The sequence below is a fragment of the Ceratotherium simum genome, chromosome 38 (assembly GCF_057802395.1).
Source record: "Ceratotherium simum simum isolate JZ-2026a chromosome 38, ASM5780239v1, whole genome shotgun sequence".
NCBI classification, from domain to species: domain Eukaryota; kingdom Metazoa; phylum Chordata; class Mammalia; order Perissodactyla; family Rhinocerotidae; genus Ceratotherium; species Ceratotherium simum.
In genome coordinates, this window is record NC_141937.1 from 10,138,107 (window position 1) to 10,149,672 (window position 11,566).

Sequence of the window (11,566 nt, forward strand, 5' to 3'; positions counted from 1 at the left end):
CTGCAGCCCGGCCGGGGCGCGGCTCCCAGGGCGCACGGGGAGGCCCGGCGTCGGCTCCGCGCGCCCCGAGCTCGCTCGGGGCTCCTCCAGGAAGTCCCCCCGGCGGCGGGCGGCAGCCAGGAGGAGGATTCCACACATTCCTCGGCGCGGAGGAGGATGCCGGCCGCGGGGGGCCCTAATGAGCCTGAAAACGCAACAGGACGCCCGCGGCCTTATATGGGCAGCCCGGGCCTGGCCGGCGGCGGGGCTGGCAACCTCCCTCCCCAGTCCGGCCCGGGGCGCTGCGCCTCCCACCCTCTCTGCTTCTGCGACTCTGGGCAGTCACTTCGACTCTGTGCCTCAGTTGCCCTGCGGGGAAAGCGGGATTAATAACTGGACCAACTTCCTAAGGTTGCGATGAACATCGAGTTAATTCGCGTGAAGGGCTAGTGAGTGCCGGGTGAGTGGAAAGTGTCCCATAAATGTTGCCATTTAGTAGCTTTCTATACGTGAGGGTATCGCGGTCCACTCTCCACACCAGGCAGAATTTTGGTGTGTTTGGTGGCATCAAAGGTGTGTTGTCTCGGAGAGAACTGAGACCATGACCTCTAGACCTGCCACTGACCATGCGACCTTGACATCTCTGAGCCTGCTGTCCTCACCTGTCTAATGGTGACGGACCTGTCCCACCGGCTTACAGGGTGGGTGCGGGGTCAGAGGAGCTAAGGGCTGAAGCTTGGAAATAACGAGCAGGGGCAGCTGTGAGATGCTGGTGGGTGCCGGAGCGAGGGATGCTCTCCCCCTCTCCCTGACTGTGTCTTTCCCCCTCCAACTTGCAATCCGTCCTCCCACTCTGCTGAGTATGGTCCTCGACTTAAGGGCAGATACTACAATAAGCTAGGTCATACTCGAGGTCTAGGGACACCAGCTTATATCCGTCATCGTCCATCGGAGTATGTGGAGTATGTGCGAGGATGACCTCGCAGTAAGGGGAGGCAGGGCCCCTCTTGGCACTGGGCTCTAGCCCGGATGTCAGGACTGGTCTGCAGGGGAGGGAGGAGGGGCATCCAGGCTTACCTGGAATCTCCCTTTGGGTGGGTTTGGAGGTTTCATTTCCTTCTCCTATAATGGGTATGTGTGCATGGCCCCAGAGACCTCCATCAGGGTGTTTCCATCAGGCCTCCAAGCCAACCTGGTTCCCCTCTCTCACCTGGTTCTGCTCACAGTGAGAAGGAGAAGACTATGAGTCAAGGCGTCTGTCTCCTAGGCATGTTCCAGAAGGAGCAGAGCCCCCAGTGCCAAGCAGGACACTGTGATGCCTTTGCACACATTCAGGAATGACCAGAAATGACTTTCCATCCTGTGGACAACCTCCTAAGTGATGATTTGGGGAATAAAGTAAGTGTGAACAACCAGCAGAGATCATCTCATTCTTGAGCCTTCTGCCGCCTGGCTCATAAATTCAACTATGATGTGGGAGATAGCCCAGCTATGATGCTCATAAGCTGTCCAAACAGTTGCTTTCACTGTCAAATGGAGATGTTACCTCCTCATGAGAACAGCATGTGCACTAAATGAGGCAGAGTAGCCTTTAGCCCACTTCTCCTTTCCTTTTTTTTTTTTTTTGGTAAGGAAGATTAGCCCTGAGGTAACATCTGTTGCCAATCCTCCTCTTTTTGTTGAGGAAGATTGGCTCTGGGCTAACATCCGTGCCCATCTTCCTCTACTTTATATGTGGGTTGCCTGCCACAGCCTGGTGTGATAAGCGGTGGGTAGGTCCGTGCCCAGGATCCAGGCCTGCGAACCCCTGGCCACTGAAGCAGAGCACGTGAGCTTAACCACTAGGCCACCGGGCTGGCCCCTCTCCTTTCCTTTTCAACTTGAAGCTCACTTCTTCCAGGAAGCCTTCCTGGAATGCTGAGGTTCCAGATAATAGCGTTTATAGACACTCAGATTCATGGATGTACACTTCAGCTCTCATGTGCTCGTTTGTTGCTTGGGAAGTGGTTTTATATTTCTTCTCTTAGCCCTGTTTCACAAATTAGGTAGTGAGATCTTAGGGAGGGGACCAGGTCCTTTATCTTATCTCTCCCCCTCTTCCCTCACATCACATAACTTAAAGCTTTGCCCAGTGGCATGCTGTACATATTTTAGAAATTTCCCTACAGTCAAGACCAGCACTTAAGCTTTACAGCTTGTAGAATCTATGACACTGTCAACTGTAAGATGAACCACTATTTTATGTAACACCGAGAAAGAAAAAATGCTGCCAATTAAACTATTTAATTAAATTGTGAGCTGTGCCCTAATTTGGCAATGTTATAATGTGCATCTTAGACTCAGTGAACTACGGTGGCTTTTCCCCTGTCTCTGAGAATTGGCTGAATGAGCCAAGAGCCTGCTGGGTTTTCGTCGCTGCCCTGTGGTTTGGAGTGGGACGGTCAACATGGGCAGCAGAGGAAGAACCATCCTTATATACACACTGCCCTGATAGCAGAGGGTCACTGGGTGCTGGCACGGTTAGCAGATGGAGAAAGTAAGAGATCTTGAGACATTCAGGAAGCAAGTTCGGCTCTGCTACCTAAACCATGAGTGGCACCTGGGAAAACAAGTGGACCCCCGTCTGGGTGGGGCAAGTTAGGGCACATCCCACTCCTGAGACATAGGCCTCCTGGAGGGCCTGTGATGGGAAGGGAAGGAGGTAAGGGAGGAAGGAAAGACATCTCCATCAGCCTAGAGTAGATCCTGCAAGAAATCCGACTTGGTGTGGGGAGTCAGTCTGGCCCTGGGGAGCCGGGGAGCCCAGCGAGTTGTCAAAGCAGGGAGAGAGAGAGGAGAGAGCTTTGGAATAAATGAAAGGCTGTATTCGGTGCCTGACTGCATGAGAGGCAAAAAGGAGGGTGGGGGTCCGAAAGGAGTCAGCGTTTAGAGAATGGGACAGCGGAGGCACCATCGACAGAGACAGGAGCACTGGCTGCGGGAGCTGGTGTGACCAGAGACAGGAACTGGGCGTGGCCAAGTGGGTCTGGTTCCGGTGGTGCCGAGTTTGAGATGAGGAGGGCAACCCAGAGGGAAAGGCCAGAAATGGAGAGGCGGCTGTGAGGGAGCTGCTCTCTGGAGGAGAGTGGAGCCAGGCCGGAGAAGGCTGCTGTCTGAGCCCGGGAGGGGCAGGAGGAAAAGACGAGAAAGAAGCAGCCTGAGAGACCGGAGAAGCCAAGGGTGTGGCCACCCAGAGCTCTGGGAAGCAGGGAGTGGTCAGTGGTTTGAAAACCTCAGAGAGGTCTCTAAGAACCTTGGTTGGCTGGAGAGAAGGTAGTGGTGACCTTTAAGCGGGCAGTTTTATTAGAGGGTTGGGCAAAGAAGTCGGCTTGCAAAGAATTAAGGAAGAAATGCAGGCAGTAAGTGTCATCTGCCAGCTCTACCAGCCTGGCTGGGAGAAACACAAAATAAAAATGATGGCAGGCAGAGGGGACAGCAGGGACCTTTCCAAGACGGGCCAAGCCTGCACATGTCGGAAGGTGAGCAGCAAAAGAATGGAGAAGGAGAATTAAAGATGCTTCGTGGAAAGAAAGTGTCCTGTCTCTAGAGATGAGAAAGGCCCCCAAACACAGGTGGTAGGATCAGCTCTTCAGAGGGAGGAGACGCTGATGGGAGGGCCGGCGTGGAGACAGCAATGAGGAGGCAAAGGGTGCCTGCTGAGAAGGGGGAGGAGGAGGTGGTGCCATCTTTCTGGAGGCCTGGCCCTTGGTGAATTCCCAATAAGCAAAAAAGAGTGGGAATGGGAATTGAGAAGAGTGGAAAAGGCCCAGAAAATTTACTGGTGCAGGGTATCTAGAAGTTGTATTCAACATCCCTGGGGCCTGAGAAGGTAATGGAATCCTCGGGCTGGGGGCAGCGTTGGCCGATCGTCTCTCTGGTCTCAATCCTGTGGGCTCTGCCTCAGAAATACACCCAGGGTCTGACCCCTGTTGGCCTCCCATTGTTTTAGGTTTGGTGCCCTGCGACATAGACTCTGAGCAGGGGATTTGCCTGCAGGAGGTGTACTGGGTGGGTGGGTGGGGCTCTCAGGCCCAACGCCCCTTGGGAGGGAGAGTGAAGAAGTTGAACTGGGATGCAGGCCCTGCGGGATCCCTTGGTATGTCCAGAGTGAGGTGGCCCCGGAGGTGTTCTGAATACATCGACCAGTCTTTGCCCCCAGGGAAGGTATAACCTTGGTGCAGGCAGCTCCCTTTAGCCAGGAGCAGCGTTCCAGCTCTGGGAGAATGACCGCCTCCCTCCACCGTAGCACCCCTGCACGTGCTGTCCCACCTGCCCCAAAACTGTGAGCCTGGAACAAGTCACCCTCCCCGCTGGCCCCGTCAGCAGCCATCCTCAGCAGAAGCCCGTCTCCGCTGTGACCCACGGCCCTGCGTGCCCTGGCCCCTTTGTCCTGACACCATCTGTGGCTGTGCTCTGCTTTGTTGAGCCCGGGCACATCCCTCTGGCTGCTCTTCCTCACGTGCGCCAGGAGCCCCTCTCCGGCCTTTGCACTTGGAAAGCTGTTCCCCTGCACATCTCTGTGGCTGGTGCTCTCACTCTTTCAGGGGTGTTAAAAAATTGTCTTCCTAGTGAGGCCTTCCTGAGCCTCCCTCCACCCACCTAACCCCCTGTTTACAGGCTGAATTGTGTCCCTCCCCCCAACAATTCATATGTTGAAGCCCTAACCCCCAGCACCTCAGCAAGTGACTATAATCAGAGATAGGGCCTTTACAGAGGTGGTTAAGCTAAAATGGGGTCCCATGGGTGGGCCCCCATCCAATATGACTGGTGTCCTTATAAGAAGAGGAGATCAGGGCACAGAGACACACAGAGGGTGACCATGTGAGCACACAGGGAGAGGATGGCCATCTGTAAGCCAAGGAGAGAGGCTCAGAAGAAACCAAACTTGCAGACAGGGAAGAAATGAGTCTCCTTAGTACCATCTAGTCTTGCAGGAGTGGAGGATTCACAGCTTCTTTGGTTGTCCGTTGCAGTGATGCTTACCTGACCGATGGGTTTATTGAACAAATATTTACTGAGCACCTACTGTATACCAAGCATTGTTCTAGATGCAGGAGATATAGCCGCACACAAACCAGACAGAAGTCCCTGACACAGAGGGGACACCAATACACACACAATGCATACCATGCTAGGTGGCGACAGTGCTGTGTGGACAAGAGAGCAGGGAAGGCACAGAGGGTGCCAGGTGGGGGAGGGAACAGTTTTAAATAGGGGTCAGCAAAGGCCTCGTTGAGAAGTGACGATAGAGTCAGGAATGGAAGAAATCAAGGGAAGGAGCCACATTGGTATCTAAGGGAAGGGCATTCCTGGCGCCAGGAACAACCAGTGCAAAACCTTGAGGAGAGAGAGGTCCTGGACAAAAGGAGGTGAGGGGACATGGGCCCGATGCTCTGGGCCACAGTGAGGACTTTGGCTTTTGCTCTGAGTGAGGGGGACAGAGTGGTGACATGCTCAGATGAGGTTTTCATCGGATCATCCTAACTGCTGAGTTGAAACTTGAGTGCAGGGACGGAGGGAGGGAGAGAATGAGACGAGAGAGGGCCACCTATGGGGTCACTGGTGGTCTCCGACGAGGGTGATGGGAGTGGGGAGGAGAGAAACGGTTGGATTCTGGGTAGGTTTTGAGGGGTGAACCACAGGATTTGCTGTTAGAGTAGATGTGGGATATGAGAAAAAGACAGGAGTTTGGACGACTCCATGATTTTGGACAACTTCATGATTTTGACCAGAGCAAATGGAAGGATGGGATTGCCATCCGCTGAGATGGACACTGCTGTCAGAGGAGCAGTCGGCTGGGGCGAGGGAGGCAGTTTGGACACGTTAACTTTGAGATGCCTATTAAATACCCAGGTGGATGGGGCCGGCCCGGTGGCGCAGTGGTTAAGGGCGCGCGCTCCGCTTTGGTGGCCTGGGGTTTGCAGGTTTGGGTCCCAGGAGTGCACTGACACACCGCTTGTTGAGCCATGCTGTGGTGGCGTCCCATATAAAGTGGAGGAAGATGGGCACGGATGTTGGCCCAGGGCCAGTCTTCCTCAGCAAAAAAAGAGGAGGATTGGCAACAGATGTTAGCTCAGGGCTGCTCTTCTTCAAAAAAAAAAAAAAAAATGCAGGTGGAGGTGTCAAGTGGGCAGTAGGTTACGTGAGTCTGGAGTCCAAGGGTGAGGTTGGGGCAGAGATGTAAATATGGAGGTTATCAGCGTGTTGATGGTATTTAAAGCCTTAGGCCTGGAGGGCTAAGTGTTGGTCAGATAGGGAAGCTCCAGTCCTGAGCCCAGGGTGCTCTGACCTGTGGCGCTGAGTGGGAGGAGGCGGCCCACGAGGTAGGTGGACAACCGGGAGTTACAGTGTCCTGGAATCCAAGGGAAGTAGCCCAAGGAGCAGGTGGCACTCAACGATGGCAAAGGCTATGATGGGTACAGTAGGATGAGGACTGGTCCCTTGGATTCAGCCACGTGGAGGTCACGGCTGCTCCTTATGAGAGCAATTTCAGAGGACAGGAAGGGGTACAAGTAGTTCGTTCTTTCTTTTTTTTTTTTTTTTGGTGAGGAAGATTGGCCCTGAGCTAACATCTGTGCCCATGTTCCTCTATTTTGTATGTGGGACACTGCCACAGCATGGCTTCATGAGCAATGTGTAGCCCCGGGCCTGGGATCCAAACCTGCAAACCCTGGGCTGCTGAAGCGGAGCACACGAACTTAACTGCTACACCACCAGGCCAGCACCAAGTAGTTCTTTTTTACTGCCCATTTCTTCTTGCTTGACCCTCTGTATACCCGAGGATTTAGTCATCGACCTCAGATTATTAAAAGCATGCACTGAACTTGGAGACAGTGATTCTGACCCCTTTAGCTTCTCCTGGTGAAACACTCTGGGTTCCTGCGAACACTCCTCGTGCCTCCTCTTCTCCGTCGCTCCAATTACACTTGCTGTTTTTCTTGGACTGGCTTCCCCTTCCCCACTTCTGAAAATGTGGTGGACACACTGGACACAATTCTCTAACGAGGCTCTGACTCATGTGGAGCATAATTAAGGTGATGGTACATAAGATTTTCTGGGTTCATGTCAATTTCATGTACTTTTGTACTTTCCTTAAAAGGGATTCATTAAACGTACAACTAATTATGACTTAAATTTTATACCTTAATAAGAGTTTTCATCTAAATACGAATCAGAAAATATCCTTTTGTCAGACCACATGCCCCTTTTTTGGGGTCAGAAAAATATGATCACAATAAGTATTCTGGCAAACTAAATCAACCCATCAGCAAATAATGTGTTTCTTGAGTCTCTATGTGTACTGACTGGCTGGCTTTCAATGATTTCTAGCCCTAATCTTTAAATAAAGTTTCAGTTTTTCAAAGTACTTTTTATATACAGTTTTCATCAGATATTAACAACACTGTGAATATTTAAGGCAAAAAACCAATATTCTGAAATCATTAATTAATGAATTCATTCATTCACCCAGACTGCGACCTCCCATGAATTTGCTTAGTGGCTTTCCTCTCCCTTCACTCGGAATCCTTAACGTCGCTGGAGAAATTGCATAACCTTGGGGACGGGTGTCATTTTTCTAAACAATAATTATTTAATATTATCAGATATTTGGTTAGTGTTCACGTTTCCAATCGTCTCATAAATGTCGTAAGTCACTTTCCACAATTTGTGTGAATCACACAAACAATGCTTACACGACGTGACTGATGTGTCTCTCAAGCTCCTTTTAATGTATACGTTTCCCTTCCATTTCTTTTTTTCCTTTGCAATTTATTTGTTGAAAAAACTAGGTTGCATGCCCAGCAGGCCTCCACGGACTGGATTTTTCTGAGTGTGTCCCTGTGATGTCCTGTAGCGTGTTCCTTTGGCCTCTCTATTATCTGTAGCTCGGTGGTTGAATACCGAGGCTCCAGAAGATTCTGTCTCATGGCTGGGGGTGTGTTCTTCCCATCAGGAAGCATCTGTCTGATTGTTCCTCTTTGTCATTTAGCAGCCATTGATCATCAGTGCCACAGTCTCTGCAAAAGCTTTATGTTCTATTCTACCGTTTATTCTCCATTTAGTAGCTAAAATTCTTCTCTAAACAGAAAATTCCCATCTACTATTTTTTATTCAATGATAACATAAAATAGGTAGAATAGGATTCTTTTCCTTTACTAACTAGCGTTCAAAATAATGAGTGAACTGGTCCATTAACACCCTCCACTGGTGACCAATTAGTTTAGTTTTTTTTTCACTTTCATTAGGAACTCATATTTGAGTTTAAACATATTTGATGTGTTTCAGTCCACTGCAGCCTTAGCCTTACTGATGCCCCAAATGTTCCCTCTTCAGCCAGTGGGAGCCTCTTCCAGTTGGCTCCTGGGTCCTCTTCACAGGACCCCAGTGGTCTCTGATGGGATCCTTGCCTTCTGGTATGACAGTGTCAGGTTCATCTTGTACATTTTATACTCCTAAGACCTGGGATCAATCATTTCTCCAAGAAGCCCTGGTTCTTTTTGGTAGAAAAAGGAATCTCGAGACCACAGCTGGTGGCTATGACACCTAGAATTCCAACCTCATGATCTCAGGACTCAACTGCCTGTTAATCCGGGACAGTTTTATAGTTCAGCCCGTTTTCTTCAAGACAATTATTTCAACCTTTTCCTCCTTCCTCACACATCCTATCCCCTCCACCCTCACTCGCAGCAGTTTACCTGGCTTCATAGAACTTCCCAGAAAAGAACTCCCTCACCTGCCATCACTGCATCTTGTGCATCGTCTTCTTCCCTGCGGTGATGGGGAGGACCACTCCCTCCCTCCCTCTACGCTTCCCTCCATGTGTCTGACCCCGTCCATCTTCCCTCACCACTTTGCTCCTTCCCTTGTCCCCACTGTCCCTCGTCACGCTCCCTCCACCCCTCATCCCCTCTCCTGTGGCCCTTCTCAGAGATCATGAACTTAAAATAAAGCCAGTCTGCTGGATTGTAGGTTTCTTCCAGCACTGTTCAGGGGTGTTGGAAGCGAGCTGGAGATGTCCATCCAGCGCTGACTATCAATTCTACATCAAACTAGGTGAACCTGGCCTGGGCCCCCTCTCTTCTTGTCCACTGTGACCACCTGTCGCTGGACTCTGGCAGTAACTGGCCTCTTGCGTCCTTTCCTCGCCACGTAGCGTGCAGGGTGAGTCATGTCACCCCCTCGCCACAGCTTCCAACAGCACTTGGGTGTGGGCCCCCCTCCTGCTCCTGTTGTCTTCCCATCCACCCCCGTCTACTCTCCCCTCATCCCCGAATTCCAGGCATGCCGGCCTCACCTGGTCCCATGAGCCACTTGAGCCCATCTCAAGATGCCAGGATGAACCATCGTCCACCAGCGGGGTCCTTCTCAGTTTTCTTTCTTCAGCCTACACGTGACCCCGAGTATGTGAGATCCGACCACCCTATTTTCCCACCACGTTCCCCTATCTTTTCATTCTTTGAATTCTTCACTCATCTGTGCTTTACCTGGTCACCTTCACTCAGAATCATGTTGGAGGTGAATGCAAGGACTGCAGCCTGGCAGGCTGGGTCTGAGGCCTGGATCTACTCTTCCCACGCTGGGCCACTCTGAGCAATTTACTTAACTTCTCGATGCCTCAGATTCCTCATCTTTCATATGGAGGAGCTGTGGAATTAAGTACATTTGGTGTTTGTAAAGTGGCCCGTGGTGGGCACTGTGTAGGTGTAAGCCATCACCACGTGTGTCCCCCATGTCCCACTGGCTCTGTGAAGCCAGCGCCACATCTGTATAGTGACTGTTGGACACTCAGCGCCTGGCATTCAACGAGTCCTCGTTGAGTGAAGGAATGAAGGCCATGTGAACACCGCCTTGGAGCTGGCTGGGAAACTGAGCCTCTGAAGTAGACGCTGGGCCAACGCAGCTCAGATGATTCACGCTGTTGTCTTTCATTCCCAGAGTCTAGAATCCAAACACCGATGCACAAGGAACCAACAACACAAGAGAAAAACTGAGTAGCTCAGTCACTGGAGAAGGAGGAGGCTGGCTCTGCATTCTCTGTTGTAGGCCCACAGCCAGGAACAGAGGGCTGCCCGTCAGTGAGCCGACACTGACCAGTTCCTTTCTGGTCCTCTGGTGTCAGAAACAGCTGTGCGTCTTGGCCACCGTCCACCCACTGTGGGTAGGAAGAGCCACGTGGTACAGGTGAGGTCTGAAGTCACTGGGCTCAGCGCCCAGGAACAGCTTGCCTGGCTCTGTGGCTTTACGCTGGGGGATGGCTGTTGGGCAGAGTTAATAGGAGGGGGTGTTTGGTAGTTCATTTATTATTTTTTTGTAGAAAAGGAATGTGAGGCACTGATCTATCTGTATTTGTCTACACACACACACACACACACACACACACACACCCTCACACACACACAGACGACTGGACTTATGACCTCGGGTTGAGATAACTGAGTGTAGACTCTTGTTAGCTTTTCAGAATGTACCTCAAGCAGCAGAACCTTCAAGACTGGGACCCTCAGAGGACGGCACCAGAGCTGGCCCAAGGGCCGGGGCCTCCCTGACACCAGGTAAACCTCCCCCATCAGCGTGTGCCTGGCAGCCTGGCTGCTCTGGGTCCCACTCAGATGGTGGTGTGCTCGGCAAGCTCCAGAGGCCCAGTGATTCAGACCCCCATGTGTTTGCGTGGCGCCTGCACTCTCTGCCCGAGGTCCCCGGGTGCCTTCCTTGCCCCTGGTGTATCACTGAAAGTCAGCAATTGGTTAGATGGGATGATACATAGTTTGTGTGGGCACCTGTGGGCCCTGGAGGCCAGGTGAGCTTCATTCACGTCTGTGATCAAGACCGAGCCCCACACACAGCATGCCAGCTGCCAGTTGAGCCTCGGGCCCCCAACCAGCATCACAGCTGGAAAAACAACCCAAGCACACCTGTCACAGGTGGGAGGCCTTTCACTTGCCAAGAACAGCTGGGGTCTGCTTGTCCGTTGTTAGTCCAATTCCACACTCAGGGAGAACCCGCTGGGCAGGATGAGTGTTCAGACTGGAATCTGGCTGCTCGGTCATTGCCCACTGAAGCAGCTCCGACAATGAAGGTCTGTCTCCCGCAGCCCTGTGCCCCAGGATGTGAGCTGGGAAAATAGACCTGGGGTCGGGAGAAAGCCCCTCCTCCCTGGCATTCCCTGCACAAGAGGAAGAACAGGCCTCCCGAACGTGCTCTCATTTCAGGGGTGGGCAGGCCTGTTTCCTTTCTATCCTTAACCCTTCTCCAGAAATACCCCTTTTCTGATTGGGTTGCAAGATCCATAGACAGAGAAAATGTCGTGAAGTATGTTATAACAAGGCCTGTACATCGTCACTCCAGAGAGCAGAGAAAAAAGTTACAGGGGGTGACCAAAAGACCTTTCTAGCAATTAGCGATGGGCTGTGGTAAATGAAAAGCTGCCTTGTGTAGGAGAAAGCTCCCCATCCCTGGAGGGATGCAGACAGGTGCTGAGGACTGGCCCCATCCCGTGGGTATGTGAGAAAGGAGAAACTTTCCTTAGGTTTCTATTTTTTTTAAATGT

At 51.8% G+C, this 11,566-nt stretch overlaps 1 long non-coding RNA gene across 2 annotated transcripts; it reads left to right on the forward strand.

Annotated features, from left to right (window-relative positions):
- Positions 1-224: 224 nt before the first annotated feature.
- On the forward strand, positions 225-10,559 carry LOC147912244 (uncharacterized). 2 transcript variants are annotated; one of them, XR_015550111.1, is made up of 3 exons: positions 225-439; positions 9,955-10,200; positions 10,473-10,559. It is a non-coding gene; the product is annotated as an uncharacterized LOC147912244 (long non-coding RNA). The 2 variants fall into 2 exon arrangements; XR_015550110.1 differs by lacking the exon at positions 225-439 and adding an exon at positions 1,144-1,377.
- The last annotated feature ends 1,007 nt before the right edge of the window (positions 10,560-11,566 follow it).